This window comes from Mirounga angustirostris, unplaced genomic scaffold (assembly GCF_029215605.1).
Source record: "Mirounga angustirostris isolate CCGP_5_RB_7025 unplaced genomic scaffold, mMirAng1.0.hap1 SCAF_6, whole genome shotgun sequence".
Taxonomy (NCBI): domain Eukaryota; kingdom Metazoa; phylum Chordata; class Mammalia; order Carnivora; family Phocidae; genus Mirounga; species Mirounga angustirostris.
This window is the reverse complement of record NW_026991714.1, coordinates 47,936,682-47,960,081: the sequence shown is the minus strand read 5'-3', so window position 1 is coordinate 47,960,081 and position 23,400 is coordinate 47,936,682. Positions and strand designations below refer to the sequence as shown.

At 38.4% G+C, this 23,400-nt stretch overlaps 1 protein-coding gene across 10 annotated transcripts in view; it reads right to left on the bottom strand.

The window, feature by feature from the left end:
* Positions 1–23,400, bottom strand: part of ABL2 (ABL proto-oncogene 2, non-receptor tyrosine kinase) — a 112,902-nt gene that overhangs the window by 34,627 nt on the left and 54,875 nt on the right. Inside the window, exon 2 of one of the 10 annotated variants that reach the window (XM_064594258.1) lies at positions 14,589–14,652. The exons of 8 other annotated variants lie outside the window; for them this stretch is intronic. The gene's annotated coding sequence lies outside the window, so the exon portion shown is untranslated. Of the gene's footprint in view, positions 1–14,588; positions 14,713–23,400 lie in introns of those variants that run through there. One more of the 10 variants, XM_064594257.1, reaches the window with a different exon arrangement.

Sequence of the window (23,400 nt, the reverse complement as noted above, 5' to 3'; positions counted from 1 at the left end):
AATTATAATATACCAGGACTGAAAAAGCCTTCGGTAAAGTTGAAACAAAATTATAACGTAACCTTAGAGAAAAAGAATGCCTCTGACGTAGGTAATTATTAATAGCTTAAAAAAAACAAAGCTCATACTTTCAATGAAATTAACCTTTTATAAAGCCAGTACTGTTAACATCATGGGAAAAGCAAGAGTTAAATGACTAATGGTTACCTCAATTAATGATTCAGTGTTTCAAATACCAGGCTGAATTTCCCCTTCCCTAGATAATCTTTAAAAATATAACGGAAAGGAGCTCCATAATCCATATTCTATACATACCTATATTCCATACCATATAATTTACTAGTCAGTAAATCTGCTCTTCAAATTACCAATTAATAGTTACAAATCAGAAAACTATAAAAATTAAGACACTACAAAAGGATAATATTATAGAAAATAAATATTTTTGTGATTCTATGCTGCTTATAACGATCTAAACCATCTAATAGCTTTTAAACACTTTAAAGAATAAAATGAAAAAGAATGCAGGTAGGGGGTGCCTGGGTGGCTCAGTTGGTTAAGCGACTACCTTCGGCTCAGGTCATGATCCTGGAGTCCCGGGATCACGTCCCGCATGGGCTCCTTGCTCAGCGGAGAGTCTGCTTCTCCCTCTGACCCTCCCCCCTCTCGTGCTCTCTCTCAAATAAAATCTTAAAAGAAAAAAAATGCACGTAAAACTGATCACCGAAAATTGATATGTTTGAAACCTAAGAAGATTGAACTCAACACTATTAGAAAGACACATTTTTTAAATTGTTTTCCGTTTATAAAAGTGACACGTGTTCATTATAGAAAATTTGGAAACTATAAATAAAAAGACAACACATCACCCACTTCTACAGCCCCATTTGTTATATTATTAAAATAACACTGATACCTTTGCATTTAGCCCTTTTAATCTGCATAATGTTTCATTCATTCAGCCAATATTTCTTGAGTGGCTAGTATGTGCAAAAAGCACTTCACTAGGCAGGAAATATGAGGTGCTAGGCAAGAAATAAAGTCCATAAGAGATGAAGATAACGGGTTAGGGAGGAATTTCACTACTTTAAAGAAGGTGAGGGGCGCCTGGGTGGCTCAGTCAGTTAAGGGTCTGCCTTTAGCTCAGGTCATGATTCCCAGGGTCCTGGGATCAAGCCCCTTGTCAGGCTCCCTGCTCTTGCTTCTCCTTCTCCCTCTGCCCCTCTCCCTTTGCCCCTCCCCTGCTCATTCTCTCTCTCTCTCTCAAATAAACAAAAATCAAGAAGAAAGAAAGAAGGAAAAAGAAGATGGTGACACTTAAGCAAACGCCAAAAGCAAAAGAAGAATCTAAGCAGGGATAATGTAGCAAGTGCAAAAATCTGAAAGCAGGAAAGAACTTACTTGCCATGCAGAGGAAAATGCAAAGTGTGGCTGTAACTGAGAAAGTCAGAAGAGAAGCATGAAAAGAAGTTAGTAAGACCATCCTGACAGTCAGACCAAGCCCATAAAAATTTAGGATTCTTTTCCATGTACAATGGAAACCCATGAACAGTTTTAAGGATAGAGATCATATGTTCCAACTCCCATTTTGTAAAAGACCACTCTGGCTACAGGGTGAAAAAAAAATGGATTAGATAAGAAACAAAATTAGAAACAGGGAGATATGTAGCAGTTCAGGAATGGGTTCAGGTTGGCTTCGGAAAGAATGGTGTCATAAAGACAAAAGTTGAAGAACTTAAAAATCCGGTTTACAGATGGAACTGACAGAGCTTGCAGATTACTTGGATATAAAATAAGAAGAGACAGGGTAAAAATAAAGAATGGCTGCCAAGCTGCAGGCTTGAGTGAATGGGCAGACGGCCATGTAGTTCACTCAAAAGCAACAGCAGTATAAATCAAAAGTTCCACTGTAGACAAGTAAATGTGAGGGAGATAATTAAACACCTTGATATATAAATCTGTAGCTCAGAGAAGATCCTGGGCTGCAGACATCAGCATATAGACGGTATCTAAAACCATGCATCTGGATGAGATTACTTAGGGAGACTAGAGTTAGATGAAAGTGCAGGATCATGCTTATTGGAGAACCATGACTGGAATTCTACAGATTTCTCGTCTGAAACCATGGAGGCTAGAAAGAAGTGAAAAAACATTAAGTGCTTAGAGAAAAAACCGTCAACCCAAAATTCTATGTCCACAGAAAATATCCTTCAGAAATGAAAATGAAATAAAGACATCCTCAGTTAAGGGAAGAACTTGTTGTCAGTAGATCTGCTCTAAAAGAATTCAATTTAGACATAATGGAAATTTTGGAACATTAGGAATAAAAGAAATAATGATGGTAAACAACAGACTATTGAGTTCTTAATATATGATAGTTGAAAGCATACAGTGTAACGCCATCTGTAGGGACTTCTCAATGCATGTAGATATAATATATGACAACTATGTAACACAGTGAAAAGAAGAATCTGTAAGAGGGCAAGGTTCCCATATTTCACCTGAGGTGGCAAAATACTGAATCTAAGTAGTGTGAAAAGTTCAATATGTATATTGAAATCCCTACAGCAACCACAGGAAAACCTATACAAAGAAATACAGCCAGGGACACCTGGGTGGCTCAGTCAGTTAAGCGTCTGACTTTAGCTCGGGTCATGATCCTGGGGTCCTGGGATCGAGCCCCGTATCAGGCTCCCTGCTAGGAGGGGAGTCTGTTTGTCCCTCTCCCCCAGCTCATGCTCTCTCTCTCTCCCTTAAATAAATACAATCTTTAAAAAAAGAAAAAAAAAGAAATATAGCCAGAAACAACAGATAAGTGACTATGAATATTAAAAAGACACGTTAATAATCCAAGAGAAAGCAGGAAAGGGAAAGAGAAGAAATAACAGAAAAATAATATGGTAGACCTAAATCCAAACATATCAATGGTTAACATTAAATGAAAATGACCTAAATATAATTATAAGCTAGTTTGTCATAATAGATATGTATGATCCAACTATAGGCTATCTAAAAGAAACTCACTTCAAGTATAACCATAGAAGTAGGTTAAAAATAAAAGGACGAAAACTTATGTCCACAGAAAAACCTGTGTATGAACCTTCATAGCATTATTAATAATAGCCAAAAGTGGAAACAACTGAAATGTCCCATCAATTAATAAGTGGATAAATAAAACAGCTCAGCAATAAAAAGGAAGTACTAAAACATGTTATAACATAGATGAACCTTGAAAACATGCCAAATGAAAGAAGCCAGTCAAAATGAACACATGTTGGTGTGATTCCATTTAGATGAAAGGTCTAGAATTGGTAAATCCGTAGAGACAAAGTAGATTAGTGGTAGCCTAGGGTCGGGATGTGAGGAGGAATATGGAATGATTGCTAATGGCTATGGGGTTTCTTTTTGGGGTGATGAAATATAAGAGTAGACTGTACTGATGGTTGAAGAACTTTAAATACACTAAAACCACTGAATCATACACTTTAAATGGGTGAATTTTATATGTGGATTTAAACATTAGCATTAAAAAACATTATGCTATGTGAAAAAGGCCAGATTTAAAGTCTACATATTGCATGATTCCATTCATATGAAATACTCAAAAGAGCATGTATATAGAGACAGAAAGCAAATTAGTGGTTACCTAACTGGGGTAGGAATGCCAACTGACTATAAAATAGTACAAGGAACCTTTTGGGTGATGGAAATGCTTTAAAACTGGATTGTGGTAAGGGTTACACAACTATGTACATTTTTAAAAAATTATGTATCTTTTAAAACTTAAGTTTTAGGAAATATAAATCATAGCTCAATAAAGCTATTTTTCTTAAAGCACAAAAGGTAAAAAACAAAAAGCAAAATCAGACTTTTGTTCTCTGAAAGATATTGTTAAGAATCAAATGATAAGCCATAGACAGGAGAAAATATCTGCAAGTTATATGTCTGACAAAGGATATAGATCCAGAATATATCAAGAACTCTCAAACTCAACAGTATGAAAACAAACCACTCAATTAAAAAATGGATAAAAATTCTCTTCAACAAAGATAATACAGGAATGACAAATAAGATGCTCAACATCAGCAACCATTAAAGAAATGCAAATTAAAACCACAATGAGATACCATTACACATGTATTAGAGTGACTAACTTAAAGACAGTAAGAATACCAAGTGGTAACTACAGATGCAAGCCAACTGGAACTCTCATAAATTGCTGGGGGAAATGCCAAATGGTACAGCCACTCTAGAAAGCAATCTGGCAATTTCTTGTAAAACATCACTTATATGACCCAGCAATACCACTCCTAAGTATTTGTCCCGGAGAAATGAAAACTTACATTCAAACAAAAACCTATATATAAATACTTATGGCAGCTCTATTCCTAACCACCCCAAACTGGAAATAATCTACATGTCCTTTAATGGATGGATGAACAAACTGTAATACGTCCATACAATGGAATACCACTCAGCAATAAAAAAGGAATGAACTACCGATACACACAACAACCAGAATGGATCTCAAAGGCATTATGCCGACCTTCCCAAAGACGCTGGTATTGAAAGCATACATTCTGGGGCGCCTGGGTGGCTCAGTCATTAAGCGTCTGCCTTTGGCTCAGGTCATGGTCCCAGGGTCCCAGGATCAAGCCCTGCATCGGGCTCCCTGCTCGGCAGGAAGCCTGTTTCTCCCTCTCCTACTCCCCCTGCTTGTGTTCTCTCTCTCACTGTGCCTCTCTCTGTCAAATAAATAAATAAATAAAACTTAAAAAAAAAAGAAAGAAAGCATACATTCTCCAAAAGACAAAACCACCGTGGTTGCCAGGGGTCAGGAGTAGGGAAAGTGTAACTACAAAGTGAGCCAATGGACATCTGGGGAAAATGATATGGCTATTCTGTTTCCGGAGAGTGGTGGTGGTTATACATATCTATGCATGGGCTAAAATTCACAGAACTTTACATGCCCCAAAAGAGTTGATTTTACTACATGCTAGTTAAAAAATTTTTTTTGAAGTTCAGGATCCAGTACTAAGCCCTAAAGAACAGCCACATTTAGAGAGCAAACAGAAAGAGAAGTCAGCAAAGGAGACTAAGAACAGTCAGCAAGGAAGGAAGAGAAAACACCAAAGGCTGAAAAGGGGGACTGTATGCAGAAGGATTGGGAAGGATCAACAGGGTTAAGTACCGCTGACATGTTAATAAATGAGTACATAAAAGTATTCATTGCTTTTATAAGCTATATATCAAAAATTTCCCCATATTCTTATAAATCTTCAAAAGTCTTCTTCTTTTTTTTTAAATTTTTTTTATTTTTTATTCTTATGTTAATCCCCATACATTACATCATTAGTTTTAGATGAAGTGTTCCATGATTCATTGTTTGTGCACAACACCCAGTGCTCCATGCAGAACGTGCCCTCCTCAATACCCACCACCAGGCTAACCCATCCTCCCACCCCCCTCCCCTCTAGAGCCCTGTTTGTTTTTCAGAGTCCATCGTCTCTCATGGTTCGTCTACCCCTCCGATTTCCCCCGCTTCATTCTTCCCCTCCCGCTACCTTCTTCTTTTTTTTTTTTCTTAACATATATTGCATTATTTGTTTCAGAGGTACAGATCTGAGATTCAACAGTCTTGCACAATTCACAGCGCTTACCAGAGCACATACCCTCCTCAGTGTCTCTCACCCAGTCACCCCATCCCTCCCACCCCACCCCCCACTCCAACAACCCTCAGTTTGATTCCTGCGATTAAGAATTCCTCATATCAGTGAGATCATATGATACATGTCTTTCTAAAAGTCTTCTTTTTAATGGTTATATATATTTCATCTTGCAGAGGTACCACAATTTCCAATAACACTTACATGTACCTAGTTACAAGTCACCTAATAATACCTATATGCACTTCATACCCCCAATTTTTCTCTGATTAACATGACCTCATTAGAACAAATTTTCTAGTCAAAGGAAATTTCAACACTGAGTGGATACATATTTCCAAACCACTTTCCAAAAAGTTTTACCATTTTACACTCACAACGGTGTATAAATCTTCATTTCACCAAGGTGTTTATATATCTTTTTTTTTATTTTATTTTATTTATTTATTTTTTAAAGATTTTATTTATTTATTTGAGAGAGAGAGAATGAGAGAGAGCACATGAGAGGGGGTAGGGTCAGAGGGAGAAGCAGACTCCCCGCCGAGCAGGGAGCCCGATGTGGGACTCGATCCCGGGACTCCAGGATCATGACCTGAGCCAAAGGCAGTGGCTTAACCAACTGAGCCACCCAGGCGCCCTATTTTATTTTTTTTTTATAAAAGATTTTATTTATTTATTTGACAGAGAGACACAGCGAGAGAGGAAACAAGCAGGGGAAGTGGGAGAGGGAGAAGCAGGCTTCCCGCGGAGCAGAGAGCCCAATGCGGGGCTCGATCCCAGGACCCTGGGACCATGACCTGAGCCGAAGGCAGACGCTTAACGACTGAGCCACCCAGGCGCCCCTCTTTTTTTTTATTTTAAAGGCAAACAGTAACTTGTTAAATTCACAATTCACTTCCCATTTCTTTTGCTAACTACACAGCAACTTATTCCTTATTTCTCATTTCTCATTTCTTTTGCTGTTTATGTTTCCTATTCTGCAAGTTGTTAGAGGCACAAGCAGTAAATCAAAATAAACAAATGGGAAATATACAAAATATAACTTCTAGTAGCACTCTTACCTCTAGAAATGACGAAGAAAAAATTCTGATTCTTCCCTATGTAGGCCCTCAATTTCAAACACCTCACAATTGGAGCTATCATTTTTATAACAGCATGTATTCTTCGAATGGATAGCCACACCAGATGAACTATCCCCCAACAGCCCACCTATCCCTTTTCCTATCAGCATCAGACAGACAGCAGTACAGAGTCCAGTGCACAGACAGGTACTTCTAAGACAGGGGTCTTTCAAGTAGTATTTTGGGATGGAATGGTAGACCTTAAAACATGTTCAATTCCATTATTATTGAGATGAAGAAAACAAAGCTAGTGTCAGAACCAGATGATCTCTAGGGTGGCAGCTGCCACAGACCTGCCTGCTATTAACCCTCGCCCCTCAGCCTCCCAACACAGCAGCTGACTAGAATTCTAAGAAAGCACAGCACCAATTCCATGTCATGCCACTTCACTCTTAGTTTTCATCTCCTTACCTTTCCTTTTATGAACTCAAGGCTTTAGGAACAAAAATTGGCTTCTCATTACAAAAACCAATCCCTAATGTTTTTTTGTATGTTTTTCTTAATCCAAGAGCTCAGGCCCTCTATTAAGTAGCCCTGGGCTCTGCCATTCAAAAAGTGAGGTGTCAACTTGGTTATTTACAATATCTGAGCATAAAATCTTCATTCATAAAACAGGAAGAAAATGGTTAAGTACTTTTACGGAGTCCTTAAGTGAGATTAAACACATATAAAGTGCTTAGGGGAAAACCTGATACCATAACTTAAAACTTTAGTTCGTTCTGTAGTCTAAAAGGGGTGCGTTCCTGCCTGGAAAAGACATCTATTAAAAGATAAGAATAAATGTGTTGGGTTTGAGTTAGATGATCTGTATAGCTAATAAGAAGTCAAAGGTACAGAAAAAAAGCAACTCTAAACTTTTGCAAAAGTAACCCTCTTAAGGTCAGTTAGTAATAGTATAGATGATCTCCCTAGCTCCCATATACTCTCAGTTTTGAGTATATCACAAAAAGTCACAAAAACCAAAACGCTATTTTAGAGGTACAGGTCTGTGATTCATCAGTAGACCGGTACCTCTGAAACAAATAATATATGTTAAAAAAAGAAGAAGAAGAAGATAGTAGGAAGGGAAAAATGAAGGGGGGGAAATCTGAGGGGGAGACAAACCATGAGAGACTATGGACTCTGAGAAACAAACTGAGGGTTCTAGAGGGGAGGGGGGTGGGAGGATGGGTTAGCCTGTGATGGGTATTAAAGAGTGCACGTATTGAATGGAGCACTGGGTGTTATACACAAACAATGAATCATGGAACACTACATCAAAAACTAATGATGTAATGTATGGTGATTAACATAATACAATTTAAAAAAAATAAAAAGGTAAGAGCAAATAAAAGTAAACAAAACAAAACCGCTATTTTAATCAGGACCATGCTTACCCTCCAGAATTTGTGTATTCAAATTCTGTATTATCGGGACACCTGGGTGGCTCAATCGGTTAAACATCTGCCTTTGGCTCAGGTCATGATCCCAGGGTCCTGGGATCCAGTCCCGCATTGGGCTCCCTGCTCAGCGGGGAGTCTGCTTCTCCTTCTCCCTCTGCCCCTCCACCCCGCTCACGCTTTCACTCACTCTGTCTCAAATAAATAAATAAAATCTTAAAAAAAAAAATTCTGCGGGGCGCCTGGGTGGCTCAGTCAGTTAGGCGTCTGCCTTCAGCTCAGGTCATGATCCCAGGGTCCTGGGATTGAGTCCCGCATCAGGCTCCCTGCTCAGCCGGGAGCCTGCTTCTCCCTCTCCCTCTGCCCCCCACCCCCGCTTGTGATCTCTTTCTGTGTCAAATAAATAAATAAAATCTTAAAAAAAAAAAAAATTCTGTATTATCTTTCAAAGTGTAGCTCAAGTTCCTAGATTCTCCCTGAACCTGACCTCTCTGACCATTTCTGATTAAATAATCTCTGCCTTTGCCTAGAACAGCAACTGTCATACTATATTGGGACATCGTCTATAGTGTATTTGCTATTATTTATTACTTCCTTTTTTAAGTGTCTTTTTTTCTCCAGTAAGATTAAGTTTCTACAGGTACAGAACCATTGTGTTTCTCTGTCCAATGAAACCCAGCAAAGTGTTTTACTAATAAATAATGACTGGTAAAAAGGATGAACTCATTTAAAAAATTCAGTTCCAAAAATAAATAAAACCTATTAACAGCATCTTTTCCCTTTCTCTACACTAGCGTTTCTCAAACTTTTTCATTACCACTAGTCTAAGGGCTAAAATTACATTTAACTAAATAATGTAACTTAATTCAATTTCTCCCTAACAAGAGAAAGTAAAAACTAAAAGGATAAGATTTTGTAGGGTAGCACTGAGCTTTGGAGGGTCAGAAACCACTGTAAATACCTAAGTTATTATCACCCCTGTTGAGAATGCATGCTCTATACTTAATCAAATCCTCCAAACACTTGAAGGTCCAAATATGACTCATTTGTTCTTGTTAGAGTAGGAGCTTTCTCTAATTACAAAACCAAAGATGTCAACATACTTTGGACTCAAAAGTTTTCTGTTACAGAGAAAGGAAGAGCACATTTTTCTAAGCAGGGAGTAAGATCATAAACACACACACACACACCATAAACAAAGGCAGAGAAGAAAAAGCATTGAGTATTGTTAAGTTTTACAAGACCAGACCAAGACATGTGGGAACCTGGGTAGGCTAATAATTAATACATCTCCAAAACAACACTCCTTAAATATGTGTTCAACATTTACTCAGCAAGAAGCCTGAAGTTTGCGCTAAGGGAGAAGGGAAAACAGAAACGAAGACGTAGTCCTGAATAATTCATCTCTGGCCCTAAACTCAGGAGTCCTGACTCAGCAAAAGACCCTGCAGCTAACCAGAATTACCCACCTCAGCAGGCACTTTCCCATGCCCTTTGGTGGTCTCAGGCTCTAGCCCAAACAGCTTATGAAATATTCCCCAACACCACAGATAATATTCTTTACGAGAGGATTTTTAGAAAACAACTTCTTCTCCCTGTTACACTTCCAGTGAACCTTTAGAAATCAACACTCTGGAGAGGAGCCCAGCTGGCCCATTCCTTAATCCAGCTCAGTGATTTTGCTGCATGAGAAATTTGGCCTGATTAGAAGAGAAGCCTGGAAATGTATGCGTGTCTTAGTCAAGTAATGTGAGATATTTGTGGGCCAAATGACAGACAACCTTAACATCCAGAAAAAAGAATTCACACTATATTGGGATATAACAGGTAATCATTGTAGATTTGTTAGAAGTAGTAACACATTGATTGTGCTATTTAGAGAAGACTGCTCTAGGACACCTGGGTGGTTCAGTCAGTTAAGTTCTGATTCTTGATCTCAGGGTCGTGAGTTCAAGCCCTACATTGGACTCCATGCTGGGCATGAAGCCTACTTGGGGGGCGGGGGAGGAAAATTTGGGGCACCTAGGTGGCTCAGTCAGTTAAGTGTCCAACTCTTGGTTTCAGCTCAGGTCATGATCTCATGGGATTGAACCCGGTGTCAGGCTCCGGGCTCAGTGTGGCGTCTGCCTGAAGATTTTCTCTTTCTGCCCCTTCCCGCACATGCATGCTATCTGTCTCTCCCTCTCTCTCTTAAATAAATAAATAAATAAATAAATAAATCTTTTTTAAAAAATAAAGAAGACTGGTCTATAATGCTCCTGATGGACCCCCTGCATTTACAGAAACTAACAAAGTTTGCTGCAGAAAACTAAGCAAGGGTAATGAGGGCCTGTTCATGGAATAGACAGTGACAAATTCAAGAACTCTTTTGTAGAAGGGAGCTGATAATTATCTAGTAATAGAGGATATAGGAAAGGAAACTAATAAATCTAACTCTGGTTTGGAGCGAAATGAATATAAAGTAACATCCAGATTTGAAAGCCAGAGTTATAAGACTAGAGTGTAAATGAGGTATATCCACTGAGGACATTACTTTAGGAGTTGTCAACATGGTTCAACATTTTATACAAAAGGCAAAGGAAAGTAGTAGTATTCCATCAAGACATTTTTTATCAACTAAAAAAGTGGCAATAATCACAAGGTTTTGTATTCAGTTGCCAAAATACTCTTTAATCCAAAATCATTTATTTCTGGATTGTACCAGATAACAAAAACTTATATCTTCATTTCTCTTTCCTTCTTCCATGCATCCTCCCTAGGTGAAATCATTCATATCCATTACTATTAATCATGAACTCTAGGCTATTAGCTCCTGTATTAGTTTCCTACGGTTGCTATTAACAAATCACCAAATTGTTTGACTTAAAACAACAGAAATGCATTCTCTCATAATTCTGGAGGCCAGAAGTCAGAAACCGGTATCACTGGGACAAAATGGTATTGACAAAGCCTCGGTCCCCTTTAGAGGCTCTAGGGGAGAATCCATCATTTGCCTCTTCTAGTTTCCAGTTGCTACCAGCATCCCTTGGTTTGTGGCTACATCACTCCAATCTTCAAGATTAGCATCTTCAGATCTCTCTGCTCCAGCTTCATATCTTCTCCTCTGTTTGTGAAGTCTCCCTCTGTCTCCCTCTTATAGGGATACTGACTGCATTTACGGCTCGCTTAGATAACACAAGATAATCTCTCCATCTATAAGGACATCCCCCCTCCCCACTTTTTTGCCATGTAACATTTACAGGTTCCAGGGATTAGGGCATGGATAGGTTTTGAGGGGGCACTTTTCAGCCTACCATAGCTCCCAAATCCCACCAACCCCAAATCATTCTCCTGGCCAGCTGACTCCTATAGCCTATGGGTAAGTATACTTAGACATCCTAAAAGAACCAAAAACCCATTTTGTTCCTACTTCTGTTTTCATTTCTTTTTCAGTTTAGCATGTGTGCATGCATGTGTGTTCTTATTGTTGTTAATGGCATACCCATTCACCCAGGTATCTAATCCAGAAACTTCATTATCATTCTAGAATCCTCTTTCTTCCCTAATTCCCTCTAACACTATTATCCTACAGATTCCAGCTCCTAAATCTCTCTCAAATCCCTTACCACTGTCCACATTTATGCCCTCTTTATTTCCTTGCCTGAGCTGCTACAAATTCATCCACCTGATCTTCTGCTCCAATCTAATATCCACATTGCCTCTAAAATGGTGTTTTGAAAGGGCAAGACCATCTAGAGTTATGTTCCTACTTAAAACCTTTAAGGGTTTGGGGGACTCTGGGGGAGGGGGAGCCGCGCAGTCGGCTGAGCATCTGACTCTTGGTTTCAGCTCAGGTGGTGATCTCAAGAGTCCTAGGATTGAGCCCCGTGTCAGGCTCCACGGCGGAGTCTACTCGGGTTTCTTTCTCTCCTCCTCTGCCCCTCTTCACCCACGCTCATGTGTGTGCGCTCTCTCGCCAATAAATAAATCTTAAAAAAAACAAAAAACAAAAAAAACACCTTTAAGGGTTTGGGCTCTCTACTGAAGAGTTAAATTCCAAATATCTCAGCATGTGAGAAAGATCTGCCATGATCTGGCACTTAAGCCTCTCCTGCCTCTCCTCACCAGTCTTATATCTTCTGTTCAACCACTTACAAACTCTACCAACAGTTCTCTGAACATGTCAATCTGTTCAATCTTTGTTGTTGCTAATTCTCTCCTCCTAAAATCTTCCTTTCCAGTTACCTAGTGAACTCATTTAACACAATTCATATTTCTTCTGTTCAATGTTCTCAAAAGTATTTTCCCTCTCCCCTAAAATAAAGTTTATAACTCTACACTGCATCACAATCACACCAATTTTTGTTATTAGTAGTTATTTGTGGGGAGGAAATATTGCACAATACAGAAAAATACAAAGTACTATTATTTGCAATCTACGACTCCAGCCTCACCCCATGTAAGGGCAGGGATTATGTCTTATCCATATCTATTTTCCTAGAACATGTATTCAATAAATATTTGTTGACACATTTTTTCTTAATTACAGAAACAATACTTCTCCATTTTTTAGAAACTAAAAGACACAGTAATGAAGACAATTAAAAGCAGTCATGATCCCATCACCCAGAAATAATTACTGATAATGTTCATATATTTTAATCCAGCCTTTTCCTTATCTTGTTCCTAAAGATGTTCCCTAATATATAGTCTTACAGCAATTTTAGCCTTAAGGCTAAAATTAAAACATAACCTACCAATTCCTGTAACTTAAGATTTGGAAACTTGGCAATAGAAGGAATTTAGTCCATAGATTTGTTTGGGATATGTGCAAATTTGATTTATTTCATTTAGATTTCTGTTCTAGATATTCAGATCCCTAAGATCCTAGATCTGTAGAAGTGATATGGTTTTAAGGAATTTCATAGCAAACTTCATCACTAGGTAGGTAGTTTTTATACATTTATAAAACAAACAACTTTTATTTTCAAGGATGAACAAAATTTAAAATAAAACACAAGATGTGATCCATTCCTGAAGAGTTTACCCATTTTGTGGCCAAAATACCAACTGCCCAAAAGTATAAACAGTCCTTACATGTTGTCAAAATCAAACTACAAAGTTTTCAAAGTGTTCAGAGATTTATTCTAAGGAGCTTAGAATTTTATTTTTAAATGGCATGCTTAATTATGTACTGGTCTTTATGAAAGAGAAGTTGAAGGCTCCTCTCTCCCTTCCCAGATCTTCATTTCCTCACAAAGTTGAATCAGAAGCTTGGCTTTCAACACAACCCTCAAGGTAATGGAGGACTTGTTGTAAATTTATTATATTCAAGACACTGAGTAAGCCGCATTTTCCCCATCTCTTGTGTTTTCCTCTTTTTCTTATTAAAAGGTATAGTTTTTTCATGCAGCTAGAGGTAAGACCTATAATTTGATCCTACCTAATTGTATTTCTTCATTGGGGTCCAAAGCCAAAACTCCTGCTAACAAAGTGTTATCCTGCCTTGCTTAGTTCCACATGCAGATGTCATTCTTGAAAGAGGATCCTGTATGAAGGGAGTAATATAATGTGGGACTTAGGAATTCCTGTGTTCTAAGAGCACCTCTTAGAACATCTACCTAACAGCACCCACTTCTCATTATTATCATTTACCCTCTGTTTGAAGGTATAGTTGTCTTTTTTTTTTAAGATTTTTTATTTATTCTTTTGAGACAGAGAGATAGAGATAGAGAGAGAGCATGAGCAGGGGGAGAGGAGAGGGATAAGGAGAGGCAGGCTTCCTGCTGAGCCAGGAGCCCGACGTGGGGCTTGATCCCAGGACCCTGGGATCATGACCTGAGCCGAAGGCAGACGCTTAACCATCTGAGCCACACAGGCGCCCCAAAGGTATAATTGTCTTGAGATAATATTAGGATATGCATTTGGGAAAGAGTCACCTAGCCACAGTCAGATCAGACTCTTTAAACAGATAAACGTTTGCATTTAACAATATGATCACTAATTTTCCTCTGTATTAATCACTGTATCTTGCACATAGTAGGCCCTCAAAGATTTTTAAATTAATGTTCACAAATTTCTACCAGCATGAAATTTTCATGCAAACTAAAAATGACTCAAAGTAATTCTAGCCCTCTACAGTAGGACTGTGACAGTTACCATTTATGGAGCACATACATAGAAGGCACTTTACACACTTTAATTGATGTATTATAATTTATAATACCATTACATACAGTAGCTCTGAAAGATAGGCTTTATCACCACCAACACACAAATGCTCAGAAATGTTAGGTAACTTATTCAAGTTCCAAGAGTTGGTGAAGCCAGTATACAAAACCCTCACTCTTGTCTAATTCCAAAGCCCATGCTCCTTTCACAAATTCAGGATACCTCTCTCTTTCAATAGAGAGTGATACTAAAACCGGAAAAAGTCCTTTTACCTTCTAGAGAAGAATTTCAGAACAGCCAGACTCCCCAAGTGAAATGACTGATTCCTCTGTCCATCTGTAAGAATGACATTTAAGAATCAAACGTGAGGGGCGCCTGGGTGGCTCAGTCATTAAGCGTCTGCCTTTGGTTCAGGTCATGATCCCAGGGTCCTGGGATCGAGCCCCGCATCAGGCTCCCTGCTCGGCGGGAGGCCTGCTTCTCCCTCTCCCACTCCCCCTGCTTGTGTTCCTGCTCTCACTCTATGTCAAATAAATAAATAAAATCTTTAAAAAAAAAAAAAAAGAATCAAATCTGAGAGACTAATTAGAATGATAAACATGTGCTTACCAACTAGTCCATTCCATCACAGAAAACTGAAAATCTCTGCCATTTATTCCCGGCAGAATAATCACAAATTTTTCCAGAATTAATGCACGATGACTCAGGGAAGAGTTCTAAATATTTGTATGGGTCATGCCAGAATCCAGAATGCATGCAAAAATATAACCTCTTCTCTAATTAACTGGACAACTTTCATCTCTTCTTTGAACAATCTTATTTAGACCAAAATGGAACAGATGGTATCTTTTCTTTTGATTTGTCCTCGAAGAAAGGAAGAGCTGAACAAAAGTCTTCCCTTAATGTATGGCTCATCTCACAAACATCACAACCAAAAAGTAATGTATATGTGGGTATTCATTAGGAAATAATTCTTATTGTTCTTAAGGTCCTCTAACCTTATCTTTTAGGACACCTGTCACTGCCCTGCAGATAACTTAGTAACATAACAATCCTTTCAAGTAATGCTCAAAAAAAAAAAAAAAAATCAAAAAAGCTGCTTTTTCCTGTTTCAGATCCATGGAGCTAGTTTTCTAATTATCTTTGAAGAGGCATGTCTATGTGCATATACTACACTCCCTATACCTGGTTGGGTCCTGGCTGCAAGCTTTTTCCTGCTGAACTCAGATATTTCCCATGGCATTAACTAAGAGAAACAAAGACCTTATTCATGACCCTTATTTCAGCAGCTACTAGCTGTCCAAAGCAATAGAATCCTCCCTGCAGCATGAGTGTTAGAGGTAAGAAGGAAAAAAATCAAAGTTCAAATTACAAAATTCTTTTGGGTTTAGTGCTCATATTAATATATACATTTTGTTCAAATAGTCTATAAAAATCATGCTCAGGATTCAATCCCTATGATTTCACTGCAAAACTCTGTATCTCCAGCTTAAAACAAGACTATCATTGAAATTACAAAATTATTGAAAAATTTTAATGATATACCTTTGTTAATAAAGCTATTAAAGTTATTTTTATTTGGACATCTGTCAGGATCAAACTGTGAGTCCCTAGTATGCTAAGTACTACATGAATACTATGTATTCACATGACTGTGTACTATAACTCACAGTAAAGTTGACTATTATCACTGGCTTAATTTATGATGCAAGCTAGAAAACCCCAGGGCAGCAGAAAAGTATGCATTAACACTACTACAACTACCAATAATGTCTTCCCAGATCACTAGTCCAAATATCAGGTGAGAGCCACAGAGCATTTAAAAAAGAAAATGAATACTTTAGAGGTATCTAAAGATAAAAATACAGAATCCTTAAGAGCATGAGCCAGGGAAGTTTCTTCACCAAGACAGATGGGCCCAGGTCAAGAAAGGAGTGGCTTTGTGTATTTCAACTATCCCAAAGGTACAACTAATTTCAATTTTCCTTTTCACTTTTGCTAGATTTCCACTGATTCTATCCTGATGACAGAAGGATAAAATATTGTGCTCAGTAACATCTGTAGGACAGACGAAGAAAGAACATAAATCAGACATCAAAATTCCTTCTAGATGGTGGGCAAGATTGTGAGGAAAAGGAATAAGGGGCAGAAAATAATAAGAGGCAGGGGGGAAAAAAAGCAATGTTATACTAACCCCATAGGAACAAAACTTGAAGTTTGGACCTTTTTTTAGATTTATTTATTTATTTGAGAGAGAGAGAGCATGCAAGCCCAAGCAGGGGGAGCGGCAGGCAGAAGGAGAAGCAGGCTCCCCACTGAGCAGGGAGCCTGACATGGGGCTCCATCCCAGGACTCTGGGATCATGACCTGAGCCGAAGTCAGACGCTTAACTGACTGAGCCACCCAGGCACTCAAAGTCTGGACTTTTGAGCACCATACCATCTAGTAGAGAATAGAAGACAGAGAAAGAAAATTAAAATCTAACTGTTGCTGAGTACTTGCTTATATAAGCCAGGGAATTTACCTATATTATCACTAATTCTCATCTTAACACTGATATAAAGAGATTATTATCCCGTTTCTCAGATGAACAGCCATGTGCTATAATGCAGGGAGACAATTTTGTGAAATTTTTAAGATTTTTTATTTATTTATTGAGTGTGTGCACAAGTGGGGGGACAGGCAAAGGGAGAGGGAGAGAGAGTCTCAAGCAAAGCTTGATCTCACGATCCTGAGATCATGATCTGAGCCAAAATCAAGAGTCGGGGAAAAAAAGGGGGGGGGGGCAGTCAGACGCTTAACCAACTGAGCCACCCAGATGCCCCTGAAGAGACAATTTCGGAGTAAGTTTTGAAATTCTGCCTCTAGCACTTATGAGCCTTGAAACTATGAGTAATTAATAAATAAAAATAAAGCCATCCTATTATCAGCAAGGCACAACAGAACCATAATAGTCTTGCAAAAGCATATGTGCCTTATTAAATATTCTCCTATGCCAAAGATAACTTGCCCTCGGCTGCCAAAGCCAGAATGTTTTTTTGTTTTGTTTTGTTTTTCTAAAGATTTTATTTATTTATTTGAGACAGAGAGAATGAGAGAGAGAGAGAGCACATGAGAGGGGGGAGGGGCAGAGGCAGAAGCAGGCTCCCTGCCGAGCAGGGAGCCCGATGCAGGACTCGATCCAGGGACTCCAGGATCATGACCTGAGCCGAAGGCAGTCGCTTAACCAACTGAGCCACCCAGGCGCCCCACAGCCAGAATGTTTTAAAGGTCCCCGTAATTGCCTGATTAATTTGGCTTTCTGTACTTATGTAGTGAAATTGACCTCTGACCTATGGCTAGAAATGGGTGAGTAAAATAAGGCCTCTTCCATGATGGGGGCAAAGAGGGTAGAGAAGGACTTCAAGAAACGATAAAGCCAGACAAAGATATCACAAGAAAACAAACAAAAAAGAACAGACCAATATCCCTTACAAACATAGATGCAAAAATCCTCAATAAATTACTAGGCAAACCAAATCCAGGAGTATATTAAAAGGACTATTCACCGTACCATGTGGGATATATCCCAGGAATGCAAGGTTGGTTAAACACACAAAAATCAATGTAATACACCAAGTTAATAAAATAAAGGGGGAAAAGCATATGATTATCTCAATATAACTCCTTGTTATGTGAAAAAAAAAATTTAAAGCATGCATTAAATGCTTGATTTAAATATGTAATTTCTGGGGTTTTCTTTTTAATTTGTTTAAAAGTTATGCTTTGCAGAACTCTTCCTAGTTGTGTTTAACAAAAATATATAATAATATCATCTCTCAATTATTGAGTGTCTAACACATGTGAAGTGTTAGGTACATGAAATTTGATTTAATTACAACCACCCTGCAAGGCAGCTGTTATAGGAGTATGAACAGGCAGAACACAGGTAAGAACATAAACTCTGGAGCCAGATTCCCTGGGTCTGAATCCCAATTCTACCACTTACTAACGGTGTGACCTTCATTAAGTTAACATATCTGTGCCTCAGTTTCTTCAATCAAATAGAGTGTAATAGTAGTACTCCTCTAGAAATGAGTTAAGAATTAAATGTTGATTGTATGTAAAGACCATAAAACAGTGTCTGATATGAAGAGCTGTATAAAATGTTATTTAGCTGATGAAGACAAAAAGGCTAAGTAGAAGGAATGTACATCAAGCCCTACCTTCAAACCTTAACAATGAAATTTGTCTTTTCTAACTAACAGACTGCATGGGATGCCTGGATGAAAGCTGGTTTCAATTTAATGCAGATAATATGCACACTCTACGTACAGATAGTCTTTAATCTGGAATCCTTAGAACTTGATGTCCAAGATCAATTAATTTTCTAGTTCACAGAGAGTGTCTATGCTAACCCCTTCCTTTTTCACAAGGTAATGCATGGTAAAATTTAGTCACAGAGTACATGAAGATTATCACATCTTGCTGGTGAAGGAGTGGTCAGTAGTCCTAGAAAAGACTGTGGCTCAAATATACTGATGGTTGTTTCATAAATTATCAGTAACAGATGTTTATAATGGAATTTCTGGCTCAGGTGATATCTTGATTTTTCTGACCATAAATTTAAGAGATTACTCTGTTTTAGAAAGAACTAGAAAATACAGTGTGAACTGTGCCTATCCCTTCAAAATTTGCTGTTTCTGGTTGTTTTTGTAAGGGATTATCATTACCTTGCAGCCTTCCTGAAAATCTGATTAAAAGCTGTAAGTAGATACACTTTTTTATACTTGGCTAACATAGAATAACATGGAATTATATTAATCTCTCAAATAACCTGGATTGATGTAATGTGTTTAAATGCAGGCTTCTCTGAAGTTGCTTGTATTGATACAAAATCATTTCTTATATAAGTACTCTACCTTCTGCACTGCTCCTATATATCAAAACAATTCTTAAACAAAATGAGGCTTTGAAAAATGTATCAGTATATATCTAAATATCATATTAGTATGTATCTAATTGGTACATATCTGATTATCAAATTCTCCTAATAATCCTATCAGGTAAAGAACTTAACCAAGATTATACAGATTTGCTCCAATTTCCTTCATCTTCCCTATATGTTATATTTTATGATAAAAATTCATCTTTGAAAGATAATACTGAGACACAGGTCTTTTTAAAATACTTAGATATGGGGCACTTTAGTGGCTCAGTCGGTTAAGTGTCCAACTCTTAATTTTGGCTCCGGTCATGATCTCAGGGCCGGGTGGGGTTCCATGCCCACCTTAGAGCATGAATTCTCTCTCTCCCTCTCCCCACCTCCGCACTTCCTCTCTCTCAAAAAAATTAAAATTAAAAAATAAAGTACTTAAATATATTCTTTTTTTTAAAGATTGTATTTATTTATTTGAGAGAGAGAGAGAGAAAGCATGAGCCAGGGGGAGGGGCAGAGGGAGAGGGAGAAGCAGACTTCCCACTGAGCAGGGAGCCCAAGGCAGGGCTAGATCCCAGGGCCCCGGGATCACGACCTGAGCCGAACACAGATGCCCAGCTGACTGAGCCACCCAGGCGCCCCTTAAATATATTCTTAATAGAAAATATTATGTACCTTATATGACAATTTACAGTTTTTTTCAATGTAATCATTTAATCCAGGGTTTCTCAACCATGACAGCACTGACATTTGGGCCAGATAGTTCTTTGTTTTGTAAAATGTTTAGCAGCATCCTTGGCCTCTACCCACTAAACATCAGTAGCCCACTATCACCACTTGTGACAACCAAAAATGTCTCCAAAGGTTATCTAAAGTCTCTTGGAGGGCAAGTTGAGAACTACTGATTTTATCTTTACAACAATCCTATGATATACAAAGCTTTGACAAAAGTAATAACTGAGTGGTATACAAACCCAAGTTTTCAGACTCTGAATCCAGGGCTCCCTCCTCTACAACACACCTTCTTCCTCTTATATGCCCACAACTCATAAGCCACAGTAAAGAAAACATGTGATAGTGTGACATTCCATACAAACATGTGCAAGTGAAATAAACTCATAAAACACTTTTTACTACAGGTGATGCACTCATGGTCTCTTTCCCTTCCCTCTCTACCTTCTCAACTGCTGGTGGCTTCCCACTGAATTGATTTCACAACCTGCAATTGGAAAACTACTATCCCAGGCAATAAAATGAGCCAATCTGTTGTATTAGTGTTCTAATTGTTTCAACAAGATTTTCAACATTAAGAGATAATACAATAAGGTGCTCTAGTTAATCCAAGTCACACCTAGATGATCTGAATCTTCTCTTCTCAGATTTTGTTGCTCTGCCAACAAAACCCCAAACTGAATGATACCCTAGAGTGAGTTCTGCAACTTTTTTTTTTTTTAAAGATTTTATTTATTTATTTGACACAGAGAGAGAGACAGCGAGAGAGGGAACACAAGCAGGGGGCGTGGGAGAGGGAGAAGCAGGCTTCCCGCGGAGCAGGGAGCCTGATGTGGGGCTCGATCCCAGGACCCTGGGATCATGACCTGAGCCGAAGGCAGATGCTTAACAACTGAGCCACCCAGGCACCCCTGAGTTCTGCAACTTAAGCATACACAAGAATCACCTGAAGGACCTGTTGGAAAACGCAGATTATAGGGCATCATTCTGAGTTTCTGACTTGGTTGGCCTAGGGTGGGACCTGAGAATATGCTTTCCAATCTCACCCAGAACTGATATTGAGGCTAATGGTCTATGAATCAAACTTTCAAACCATTGCCCAGAACTTTCTTAGAAATGGGGATAAGGAGATGGATGAAATAGATGAAGGGGATTAAGAGTACACTTATTGTGATGAGCACTAAGTAATGTACAGAACTGTTGAAATCACTAGGTTGTACACCTGAAACTAAAATTATACTAGAATTAAAAAAAAAAAAAGAAATGGGGACAAAGAGTCATAAACAGAGAATATTTTAAAAAGAGGAAGATTATGATAATCTACATAACCTATCCCAAATTAAGAGTTAATATATTTTTTAAAGATTTATTTATTTTAGAGAGAGAGAGCAGGGGAGGGCCAAAAGGAGAGGGAGAGAGAGAATCTTAACAAGGTTCAATCTCATAACCCTGACATCATGACCTGAGCCAAAACCAAGAGTTGGATGCTTAACCAACTGAGCCATCCAGGTGTCCCATTTTTAAATGCTTATTTCAAGACTTAAAATTAAATGAATTATGTGTGTGTGTGTGTGTGTGTCGTTGATAAATAATGAATAGTTATCATGTGCCACACTATTTGGGATAACATGCTAAGTCAGTATTTCCCAAAGTGTGTTCCATAAAAGTAGGTTAAGTAGATGTCACAGGCCAAGTATTCCCATTGTTAATAAGATTGGAAAATGCTAAATAAAAGCAGTTCTACAACAACAAAAAGTCTAACTTATTAGAGCCAGTAATATACTCATGTTCATAGTAGCCCTCCAAAAAGCAGCTACATCATGTAGCCTACCTCAGATTTCTTTTCACTGAGCATTTCAAAAGACCAGTATTCCAGGGAATGCACTCTAAGATACAAATTAAAGGGGGAAAAGAAAGGCTTAGATACAGCTATTTGTCAAGCATTCATGTACATCAATTAAAATTTTCTAATTTTCATATAATCCTGTCAGGTAAATAATTTGTCCCATATCACAAGGTGATTTATAGAGTAACCCACATTTATTTATTTAAATTTTTTTTTTTAAGATTTTATTTATTTATTTGACAGATAGAGACATAGCGAGAGCAGGAACACAAGCAGAGGGAGTGGGAGAGGGAGAAGCAGGCTTCCCCCTGAGCAGGGAGCCCGATGCGGGGCTCGATCCCAGGACCCTGGAACCATGACCTGAACCAAAGGCAGGCGGCTCAACAACTGAGCCACCCAGGCGCCCCCAGAGTAACCCACATTTAAAACCCAGCTGCTGGTCTATCTCCGAATTCCTGTGACATTGTCTTTTAGTATGAAAATAAGAAAAGTGATGGGAACAAGAAACACTACTTACTGAGAATATACAAAGGCCAAACAAAAATGGGTGAAGACACTAGGAAAACATACACATACACACACACACACCCCAAAAACACCAGGTATAACTACCAAAGAGGTTATATGAATGGCAACTAGGCATATGAGACGGTGCTGGGCGGCAGCCATTAAGGAAATGCAACTTAAAACCACCAACTACCACCACACGCCTGTTCGAATGGCTAATATAAAAAACACTGACAATATCAAGCGCTGACGAGGATGCTGACCAACTGGATCTCTCATACTTTGCTAGGGAGAACATAAAATGATATAGCCACTCTGGAAAAGTTTGGCAGTTTCTCATAAAGTAAAACATACACTTACCACATGACCCAGCAATCCCACTGGTCAGTGGGTACTTCACCCCAGAGAAATGAAAACTTCTATTCACAAAAACCTGTACAGAAATGTTTATGGCAGAGCTATTTATCACTGCCCTAAACTGCAAACAACCTAAATGTCCTTCAATAGATGAGTGGTACATACACACAAGGGAACACAAGCAGCAATAAAAAAGGAATGAACTACTGACATGCACAGCAACTTGGGTGAGTCTCAGAGATCCTGTGCTGAGTTTCCAATAGACACCAGTCTCAAGAAGTTACATGCTGCATGGTTCTTTTTTAAGTGACATTCTGGAAAAGACAAAACTACAGTGACAGAGAACAGATCAGCGGTTGCCAGGAATGACGAGGTGGGAGAAGACAAGACTACAGAGGGAATGCACAACAAAGTTTTAAGGGATGATGTAATTGCTCTGATTGTGGGGTTAAATGAATCTACAGGGGTTAAAACTCATAGAACTGTACAAACAAAAAAGTCAATTTTACTGTATGATAATTTTAAAAGTAGAGAAAAAAGGCAAAAAAGTTGAAGCACATTTCACACCAGTTACAAGAAAAAAATCAAAACCATGTCATAAATATCACATGCACAAAACACTAAAATTTAGCAATACCTACAGATGAGAATTTGTGGCTTAAGAATTTAAAATTTCCATACTTATTTTTAAATATAAATACCCTTCTGTTCAGAATTGTGACAG